This window comes from Citrus sinensis, chromosome 1 (genome assembly GCF_022201045.2).
Source record: "Citrus sinensis cultivar Valencia sweet orange chromosome 1, DVS_A1.0, whole genome shotgun sequence".
NCBI lineage: Eukaryota > Viridiplantae > Streptophyta > Magnoliopsida > Sapindales > Rutaceae > Citrus > Citrus sinensis.
Window position 1 is genome coordinate 5,944,907 of NC_068556.1, and position 9,204 is coordinate 5,954,110.

The window sequence follows — 9,204 nt, forward strand, 5'->3', positions numbered from 1 at the left end:
TGAGTACATGATTTCCATTGATGAGCTTGAGAGTGGGAGAGAGTTTAATCAAATTGGCACTTTACGAAGGCCTGGGGATACTCGGTGGAGTTCTCACTTCAGATCAGTCTCCAATTTAATAAAAATGTTCAGTGCAATATGTTTTGTTCTACTTAATATCATTGAAGATGGCACTAATGCTTTCCAATGAGGAGATGCTGATGCTGCATATGAGGTAATGACTACTTTTGAGTTTGTCTTTATCTTGCACCTTATGAAAGAAATTATGGCAATCACTGATATACTTTGCCAAGCTTTGCAATCTAAATCTCAAGATGTTTTACATGCTATGCATCTTGTTTCATCAACTAAAGGACTTATTCAGAAATTTAGAGATGATGGATGGATTAATTTGCTTGATCAAGTGAAATCATTTTGTGAGGCAAGAAATATAGATATTCCATAAATGAATGCTCATTATGTTGCAAGACATGGTCAAGCTCGGCGTCAAGAAGATAACTTTACTGTTGCTAAACATTATAGGGTAAATTTGTTTTATGCTGTTATAGATTACTAATTACAAAAGTTAAGTGGTCGATTTAATGAACATGCAGTGCAGTTTCTTATACTGAGTTCAGCACTTGATCTTCGTGAATGTAGGGAGTCGTTTAGAATTGGTGATGTTTGTTAATTGGCTAACAAGTTTTACCCAGCAGACTTCACAGACGTTGATAAAATGAATTTAAAAATTCAACTTGAGCATTATGAGTACAGTGTAGTTCAACATCCAGAGTTCAAAAGCTTGTCGACTATTTCTGACTTGAGCAAATGGTTGGTTAGTACTAGAAAAGCAACAATATTGCCCCTTGTCTATAGAATAATTGTTCTTGTGCTAACTCTTCCAGTGTCTATTGCAACTACGGAATGATCATTTTCGGCTATGCGTATTGTAACACCACAGCTCGAACTTCGAGGGCAAATCTAACCACAACTCACATATGAATTTAAATAACTCTTTACAACGGATAAAATTCAAACCTCAAATACAAAAGCCAGCAGAATAACTTAAAAATTTAACCAAACCATCTACCATCCTCAATTCAAATCCATCTCTCACTCATTCCGAATCAATCCCAACTTTTGTAAACTGAATCATAATAAACTATAATGAGTATAAGACCCAGTAAGCAAACTTTTTTTTCTTATACCAAAATACATACATACTTATACATAATGCAAATGGATGATATGCCATGATCTTTTGGAAATATTGTAAACAAATTCATAAAAATCTCTTTTTTTTTTCGCTTTCAAACTTTCTCATTTTCTTTCAATGAAATACATATTCTGCAATTGTGGCATTTTACACCATGCATGGCACTTTGCGGCGCTCTGGCTCTAAAGAGGTGGGCCCCGTATAGTCTTAAGAGGTAGCCCCCACACAACTTCAAGAGATGGCCCCCAATGCAAAATCTTATAAACTAGAAATTCCATTTGCTAAAATCCACTTTCTCATTCATAGAAAACTCAATGCATATTCGTGCTCATGCCAATGAACCATCACACATACATATGCCCATGTACATAATCGCGCTCAACACATAACAACAGGGCAGAGACATATAGATCCATATTTGTACATATCAAAATAGGCTTTTCACACAAGTCAAACATATATATTGTGTATTGTGATTTGTTTTGAAGTCTAGTTTACTTACCTCTTAGAATCCTCATGCAACAAATGCATACTGATATCATCAACATAAAATCATCAATAAATTTCTTATAAGATATAATCAAGTCTCAATCATAAAACTCTAATGTCCTCAACTATCTCAATTTAAACATCTCATAAGCTCAACCTCAAATGTCCTCAATAATCGGCCCTCAAAACAGAGCAGTCCATATTCTCTGATTTTTTAATAAATTATTCCCTCATTGGAAAACTCTCAAATTTTACAGACCATATGCTGACATATTGAAAGTTTATTGATAAAAATTTCATAACTTGATTCCTTAAAAAACTATTGAAAATAATTGACGTTTCAAACATCATCAATGCTGTCAAACAGTTTTCTGTTTTGAACACACTTAGTTTAAAAATAGAAAACAATTTATTGATTCATCATAAAATCATGAACATTTACAGAATCATACTAGACATATAGAAAAATCATTGATCCAAATTTCATAATTTTTGAAGAAGTCTAGCTATGGTAAAAATAATTTCGTAATTCATGTTATTCACTGAAATTAGAAATTTTCAGGTTTTCAGACTTGACTTTAAAACATCATAATTAATTGAAATCTTATCCAATCAATTTGAAACAAGTTTCAAAACATTATAGAAGATATCTAGTTTAACATATCCAAAAATCAGAATTAAAATCAATTTTTACAAATTACTATGATTTTTGTAATAATACATTGTCAGCATATTTCTACAAAATCTTAGGTTTCTACTTCTATTGCAATCATGCTTCTCCACAACAAATTAATAAAAACTAAGAATTAAAGCTTACCTCCAAGTCCAAATCTTGTCTCAACAATACCCAATTCAAATTACGCAACTTAATCACATGTGTTGCTCATGGCAGAATAAAGAAGAAAACTTTCTTTTTTTCTTTTCTTTTCTCTCTTTTCTCGTCATCTTTTTTTTTTTTTCTCTCTGTCGTTTTTTTTCCTTAGCCGCTTTCTCTTTCTCCCTCTCCCATAATGGAAAAGATATCTTGTTCTATTTATACTAGGGTAAAAATGATCACTAAAACTAAAAAGACTTAAATATCCTTAGGAGAATTAGGGTATTACATGTATAGTAAAGACAAGACTTCGCAATAAAATGGAGGATGAATTTCTTACAAATTCATTGATTATGTACATTGAAAGGTAAATTGCAGAAAGATTAAGTATTGAACCAATAGTCAATGAGTTTCGAGATATGAAAGAATGTCGTGTTTCATTTTAATGTTGGAGATCCTGATTTTGTTGGGTTTAGTATCTTATGTTAAGAATATTTTGTTTCTTGAGGAAGCTTTTTCCCTCTACAGTTATGATGATTTTTGTTTAAGTTTTTATTTTCTTTTAATAGCTTCTGTACAAGGCTCTTTTGCTTTGTAATCATCTTCCTTCTTGAATTATAAATGTAAATTATTTTTTTTCATATAGTATCTTACTATTTGTTTTTGGATGATTTGGTCTGGTTGTAATTTATTATTTCTAATAACATCAAAATTATAAGTTTAAATTTGGCCCCCTAAAATTTCCTCTTGAGCTCCGCCCGAGTATTCGGATTATGACCTGAATTTGTGTTGCGATTTGTCTTATTCTATATTCTTGAACTTTAATGAATCTGTTGGTTCATTCTATTAATCCATATATTTTGACTCTTTGCATAAAAGGTAGTACCCGTTTTTCCCCCTTTTAAGATTATTTAGCAGCTTGTGAGGATGTTTTCCGCAGTGACAATGGTAGTTATTTCGGGATGAACACAACTTACTCTCCAGAAATAATGGCAACTATTTTTGGTGGTTGAGTTAGCTTGTTCTAAAGGTTGGCATAAAATTTAGTTGGAATGTGATTTTATATTGGTAAACTGCAGCAAGATTGCCATACAGCAAAACTGCCTGCAGAAGAACAAATTTCATTCTGAACTACAGATGTATAGTACATGAACAAATTAGCAAATAACCAATTTAGAGCACAAAATATCAGTGCAAAAATTCTGTGAGAGATATTGTAACCTTGAGTTGCTATTTGACTTGATTAACTCTTGATTTACATGTTAAGATGTAACTCTACGCCTGTCATTCAGAGCTTTGCTAGACTTTTGTATGAGTTTAAAAAAAAAAATTAACCTGTAATACCTTTACTCTCATCTTTAAGAAAGAAGCATTGTCTTTTGTAGCTTAAGCAAAGACGATGAGGAAGCTGCAGCTGCTTCAGTATCCTCATGGGTTTTGTTATTAGGATTATGCATTTGAGTTTGACTTCTAGTATTGGATGTTCCTTTGAATAACCTACAGTTAAGCATAGTTAGTTACTCTTTTTCTTTGTTTTGAGTTTTTACATGTATCTCTTATCTTAATTTGAATGAATGAGTATTCTAGAATGTTGACTTAAGATGTATATTTTCTTATCGATAGCTTGGAACAAACAGATTGAGACTGTGAGCATTATGGATTTTAATTATGACGAATTGCTGAGACGAACCGACCAAATATTGAAGTTCTCTGTTTGTAATGTTCATCGACTTGTGTTTAAGCTCTATATATATGTGTGTGTAATTTTTTTAATTAAGACTTGTATGAATGATCTTCTTAGAAATGCGCCGACACTCCACCCTTGTTGGTAGAGATTTTGGATTCAAATTTATGTTCAACAATGGTTACAACATCTATAATCTAAATGCGGCTATAAGCAACAAATTATACCGGAAAAAAGAAAACAATGGACGGACGGAAGAAAGAAAATGTCAACTTTGATTTTAATTGGTAAGACAGATAAATTCAATTAGATTTACTGTTAGAATTGTAGCTTGACAAACAAATCACGATACCTTTGATATGAGATGGTAACGAAGATAATTACAAAGGCATTCGCAGATTACCTTTGGCCTCGTGAATTTGAATGACCATAAAAATCAATTGAGATTTCCACAGCGGATTAGCATAATCAACATACCGGTAAATTTCAAAGCCGAAAAAGAGGTCTCACTTCCTAGAACCAGAGATTCAGTGTAAGGACTGAAGAAAAAATGATGCTGAAGTCTTGTATCTGTTCAATGGCCAACCTAAAACATTAGCCATTGTCTTCAGAAATGAAAGGGAATTGCCATTCAAATCACGGTTACTTATGGACCAAGCTATTATCCATTGAATCCCGGAAGGAAAATGATCGAACTTCTCCCGTAGTTGCCTTCCCAAGTCTGGCATGTGGCCAACACCATAAGGATGGCAATCCTATGGTGGCTCTCGTCAATTGCTCTTCTTAGAGCTTCAATTGCAGCTCTGCTCCTCTCACCGATGATAACAGAGCTCTCCTCTACATCCGCTGTCACTTGAGTGAACCTGTACAATAGATACTTTGATCAATTCACTAATTAGCGAAACTTTACCCCAAGTAAAAAACACATATATAGCACAACAAATGTGCACCATTTTTGTCTCCACCCACCATCCCTCCCCAACATTTTCCTATAAGGATGCAATTGGTGTACCTAGATAAAATATAGTAAGCAAATAAGCAGTCTCTGTAGGAAATGGATGCAGGTATGCCAAAGACCTTAAGGGTATGTTCACAACTGCTATGCTTGAACTTAACTTTGAAAGCACCACAACTAAGTTATTTCATTAAAAAACCCTACTTTTACAAGGTAGCTAATATTTACCATCCATCTATTTCACAATGACTATGGTTTAAAAGCCATAACGTCTAAATCACAAACATAACCTAAAACAAGTAGCTTAAAAACCTTTAAGGTTACAGATTTATGACTATAAGAAAATCACCAACAGATCAAAATAAAAGTGTTTGGAATGTCGGAGTATTCCTGTCAGAGATTTTTCTCTTAGAACTGAATGATCGCAAACTTCAGTATGCTTAAAATCATTTTTCATCCATGGCCACGATAAGTCACTCTCATGATTTCGTTATTAACCAAGAAACCACTATTATTAGACCTGCATAAACAAATTAATAAATGAATTTAACTCCAACATACAAAGAAACTGGTAAATCATATAACATAAGAAATTAGTCATGACACCACAAAGCAGGTAAAAAACAACATAAAAACCAAAATAACTGATTAATACTTACTTTGATGTTAGTCGCTTTCCCAGGAAGACCTTCATTGCAGCACCAAAATGAAGCATAGACAATGCTTCTAGTTCTGGATATTCGGATGGCAGACTTCCTACATCAGCACAGACACTTCCGAGTATGAGAAGACCTACAAGGGGCATTGGAAGCACACGCGAAGCCAATAAAAGCTTGGATGATAAGAGAAGATCTCTGAGGAAGCCAAAGCCTAATGCCAAGTTCCATGATCACGTAAGGCTTCATGCTGTTCATGCATGATACATGCATGCTTCCATACACTTGCACGAGTTTGTCTCCATACTGGTCATGCATGCTTCCATGCACGTGCAAGAACTGGTCAGAGGTTGTTCAGTTTGATTCAACTGCTATTTCATATTGTAGCTTGTGATAATTCTTTGCTGAGGTTGTTTAGTTTGATTCAACTACTACTTCGTATTGTAACTTGCTATTATAAATAAGCCAGCAACTAATGAATAAAGGAAGCAAAAAAGAAAATTCTTTAAACATTCCGGTTGTTCTCACCATAAGCAGAACTTATTTCGTCATTGATACATTGTTTTGATTGGGACCTCATCATTGGATCTCCGAGGATCAAAGTCATTTAGAATTGAAGGTTGCACGATAGCTTTAGTTGATTTGCCCTTACAAATGTAACTAAGCTTTGACCTTTCTCAAGCTGAAAGAAAAGACAAAAAGGGTTTTAGACGTAGGAGTCAGCAGCCATTGTCAAACTGAGCAAAATGCCAAGTTTGGAAGAGAAGGAAGTACAAGAATGCATCAAATCCCATGAAAAATGCATGGTCCTTTATGGTCTAGATAAAAATAACAATAAAATTATAGGCTTCGTCAACACCTGGAAGTGCAGGGAGAGTATACTTAAAGAAGCCCTAAGGTCAGGCTCCCTGTCCTAATTTTTTTGCAAGTATTTGAAACATGACCTGGCTGATATATGGAATATAGTATGGGAACGATGGAATGAAGTGCCTTAAAAAACATGTATTTTTTTATAGCCTTCATGATCATGCTGTCATTCTATACATCAATTTAAGAAGTAAAATCAATGAAGTGGTTTTAAGAGAGAGAGAGAGAGACTGATCATAAACAAAAAAGACGAGCAACCTGAAGTAACTTGAAGGTCTCGTAATCAATATCTGCATGGTACCAATTCTTAGCCTGCTAACACAGTTCAAATGGAAATCAAGCATAAAAGAATTTGAGCCATCTGCCACTGGATGCATCCTAGAATGTTGAAACCTCGTGAACCTTTCAACTTATTCACATCTATGGATTTTCTTCCTTTTTCTAAACTCCCCTTGCTAGCTACCATCTCGCAAAGGACACAATCACAGAGTTGAAGTTCCTTCTAGAGGGTTTCAATGTACCTACACGGGAAATATTTATCTTTCAAATTGGTTTGATTCAAAAAATTAATAACACAACAAAAATTCTACAAGCCAGGGGAACCGGTAGTCATCAGAAAGGAAAATCTCATAAGGATTTCAACCTATTCCTTCCACTCATGAGGCAAAAGCAAGATGCTACTTCCATGCATCTTTATTTTTTAAGGTACTCGTAATTTTATGAATGATTCATTAACGAATATTATAAAAGTAAGAGTTGAAAAAAAATTCTTCAATGCTTGTTTCTTCAATTCGTTCCCATAACAGGCCGCAACTGGGGTTACAAATTACAACTGCCATTATGTGAACGGAACAAATCAATTTTCAAGGTTTACTCACAGGCAATCACTATTTACTCATCACAATCTCTTAACTTAGGTCCCGTTTGGCACAGCGGCACAGCTGCCCCACAACTACACTTGAGGAGAAAATTTCTTCTCTTTTATAGATGTGGGGCAGCTGTACTGTGGCAGCGCAGCTGCTCCAAATGGGCTATTCAACTGGTTTTGGTGGCAAAATTAACAATTTGCCAAAAGCAACTTCAAAGCTTACTTCGGTTGAAAGGCCAATACATGCGCAACTCATAAAAAGGTGAGGATGGAAATATCCCCTCTCTTAATACAAGAGGGCTTTGAATACATAAAAGATGCAAGCTGAAAGCTGCAAGCTGCAGATGCCACTCGTAAATATTCAGACACCACTCGGCTCAGTGGAAAGCTTCATACATCACATACGCAATCTAACAAAGTCACAATTAACAAGTGCACCTCAATTCTTCCAAGATTATATGCTCAACCATTTAAAAGAGATGGAGATTTTTTATCTCTACACCAGCATAATATCAGAGATAAAACAATTGCTCCAAGCTAGAAGTTGTCGGCCGTGAGAAGTATAATGAGATATGAACAGCATTCACGGAATATCAGATTCGGACATACACGTTTACAAAGTTTAATGAGAGACTACAGCCTAATGCTCTCCCTCTCAATTCAGAATTTTTACAAATGATTTTTCAGCGATGGAACCGCAAATTCTGTTCGACAGTCACACCCTATTGACAAGATACCACTTCTTACACGAGCAAGAAGAAGCCTTACAAAATAATTTCAGCTTCTCGTACACAACTTGCAGCTTGGAATTAAACTCCAATAAAGTATATTCTCACTGAAGATGAAGATATGAAACTTGCTAGCGGTGTTAATACAAGCCAAAAAGTTTCGGAAATCAATAAAATGTTTGGCACAATTCAAATGATGGGAGTTAGTTGATCCATAAAGCAATATAATTACAAGTTATATATCTATCCCAAGATTCAAGGTTGCAGCAATATGGCAAAAATGAGGGAATATGAAGTTTGGAAGACAATTGCTTGAGAACAAAGCTACCTTCGATGCTCCAAATCATTCAGGAGAAAGATTTTTATTTCAAAGAAATAAATATCAATTGCGGCAAAATTTTAAAAATTTCCCTAAAGAGCAAAATCACCCAATATGAAGTCATAGCTAGTATGACACAAAGAATCAGCTTTTGAAAAGGTCAGCTAAACTATTGCATCAAAGATTCAGTATAATGGCATCGTTGGCTCAGCACATCTTAGTCCAAAAAACAGGAAATAGAAGAGGAGAAAGCCTGGTTACTGCTCATGCAACATAGTGACACATTTTTCAACAAGTCTTCAACAACAGAAAAGTAAGCTTCAAACAACTCTGAGAAAAAGAAGCAAATAATCCGAATAGCCTACATCTGGAAAAATCATGGTTTCGAAGCTACTACTTCATCCTCCCGTACATGAACTCCCATTCATTGGTTCATAGTTCATTAATGAAAAATCTGGAGTGCCAAACATCTTGCATAATGCGTCTCCCAAAGAAAAGAAAAATACTAAAAATGTCAACAGGAGTATAGAAGATCCCGCCTAATTACAAAGAGATATTAATCTCTAAGGCTCTAATCTTAAAAAAAGATCGATCTAAGGTTAATTTTTGGCCAAATATAAAAATGTATT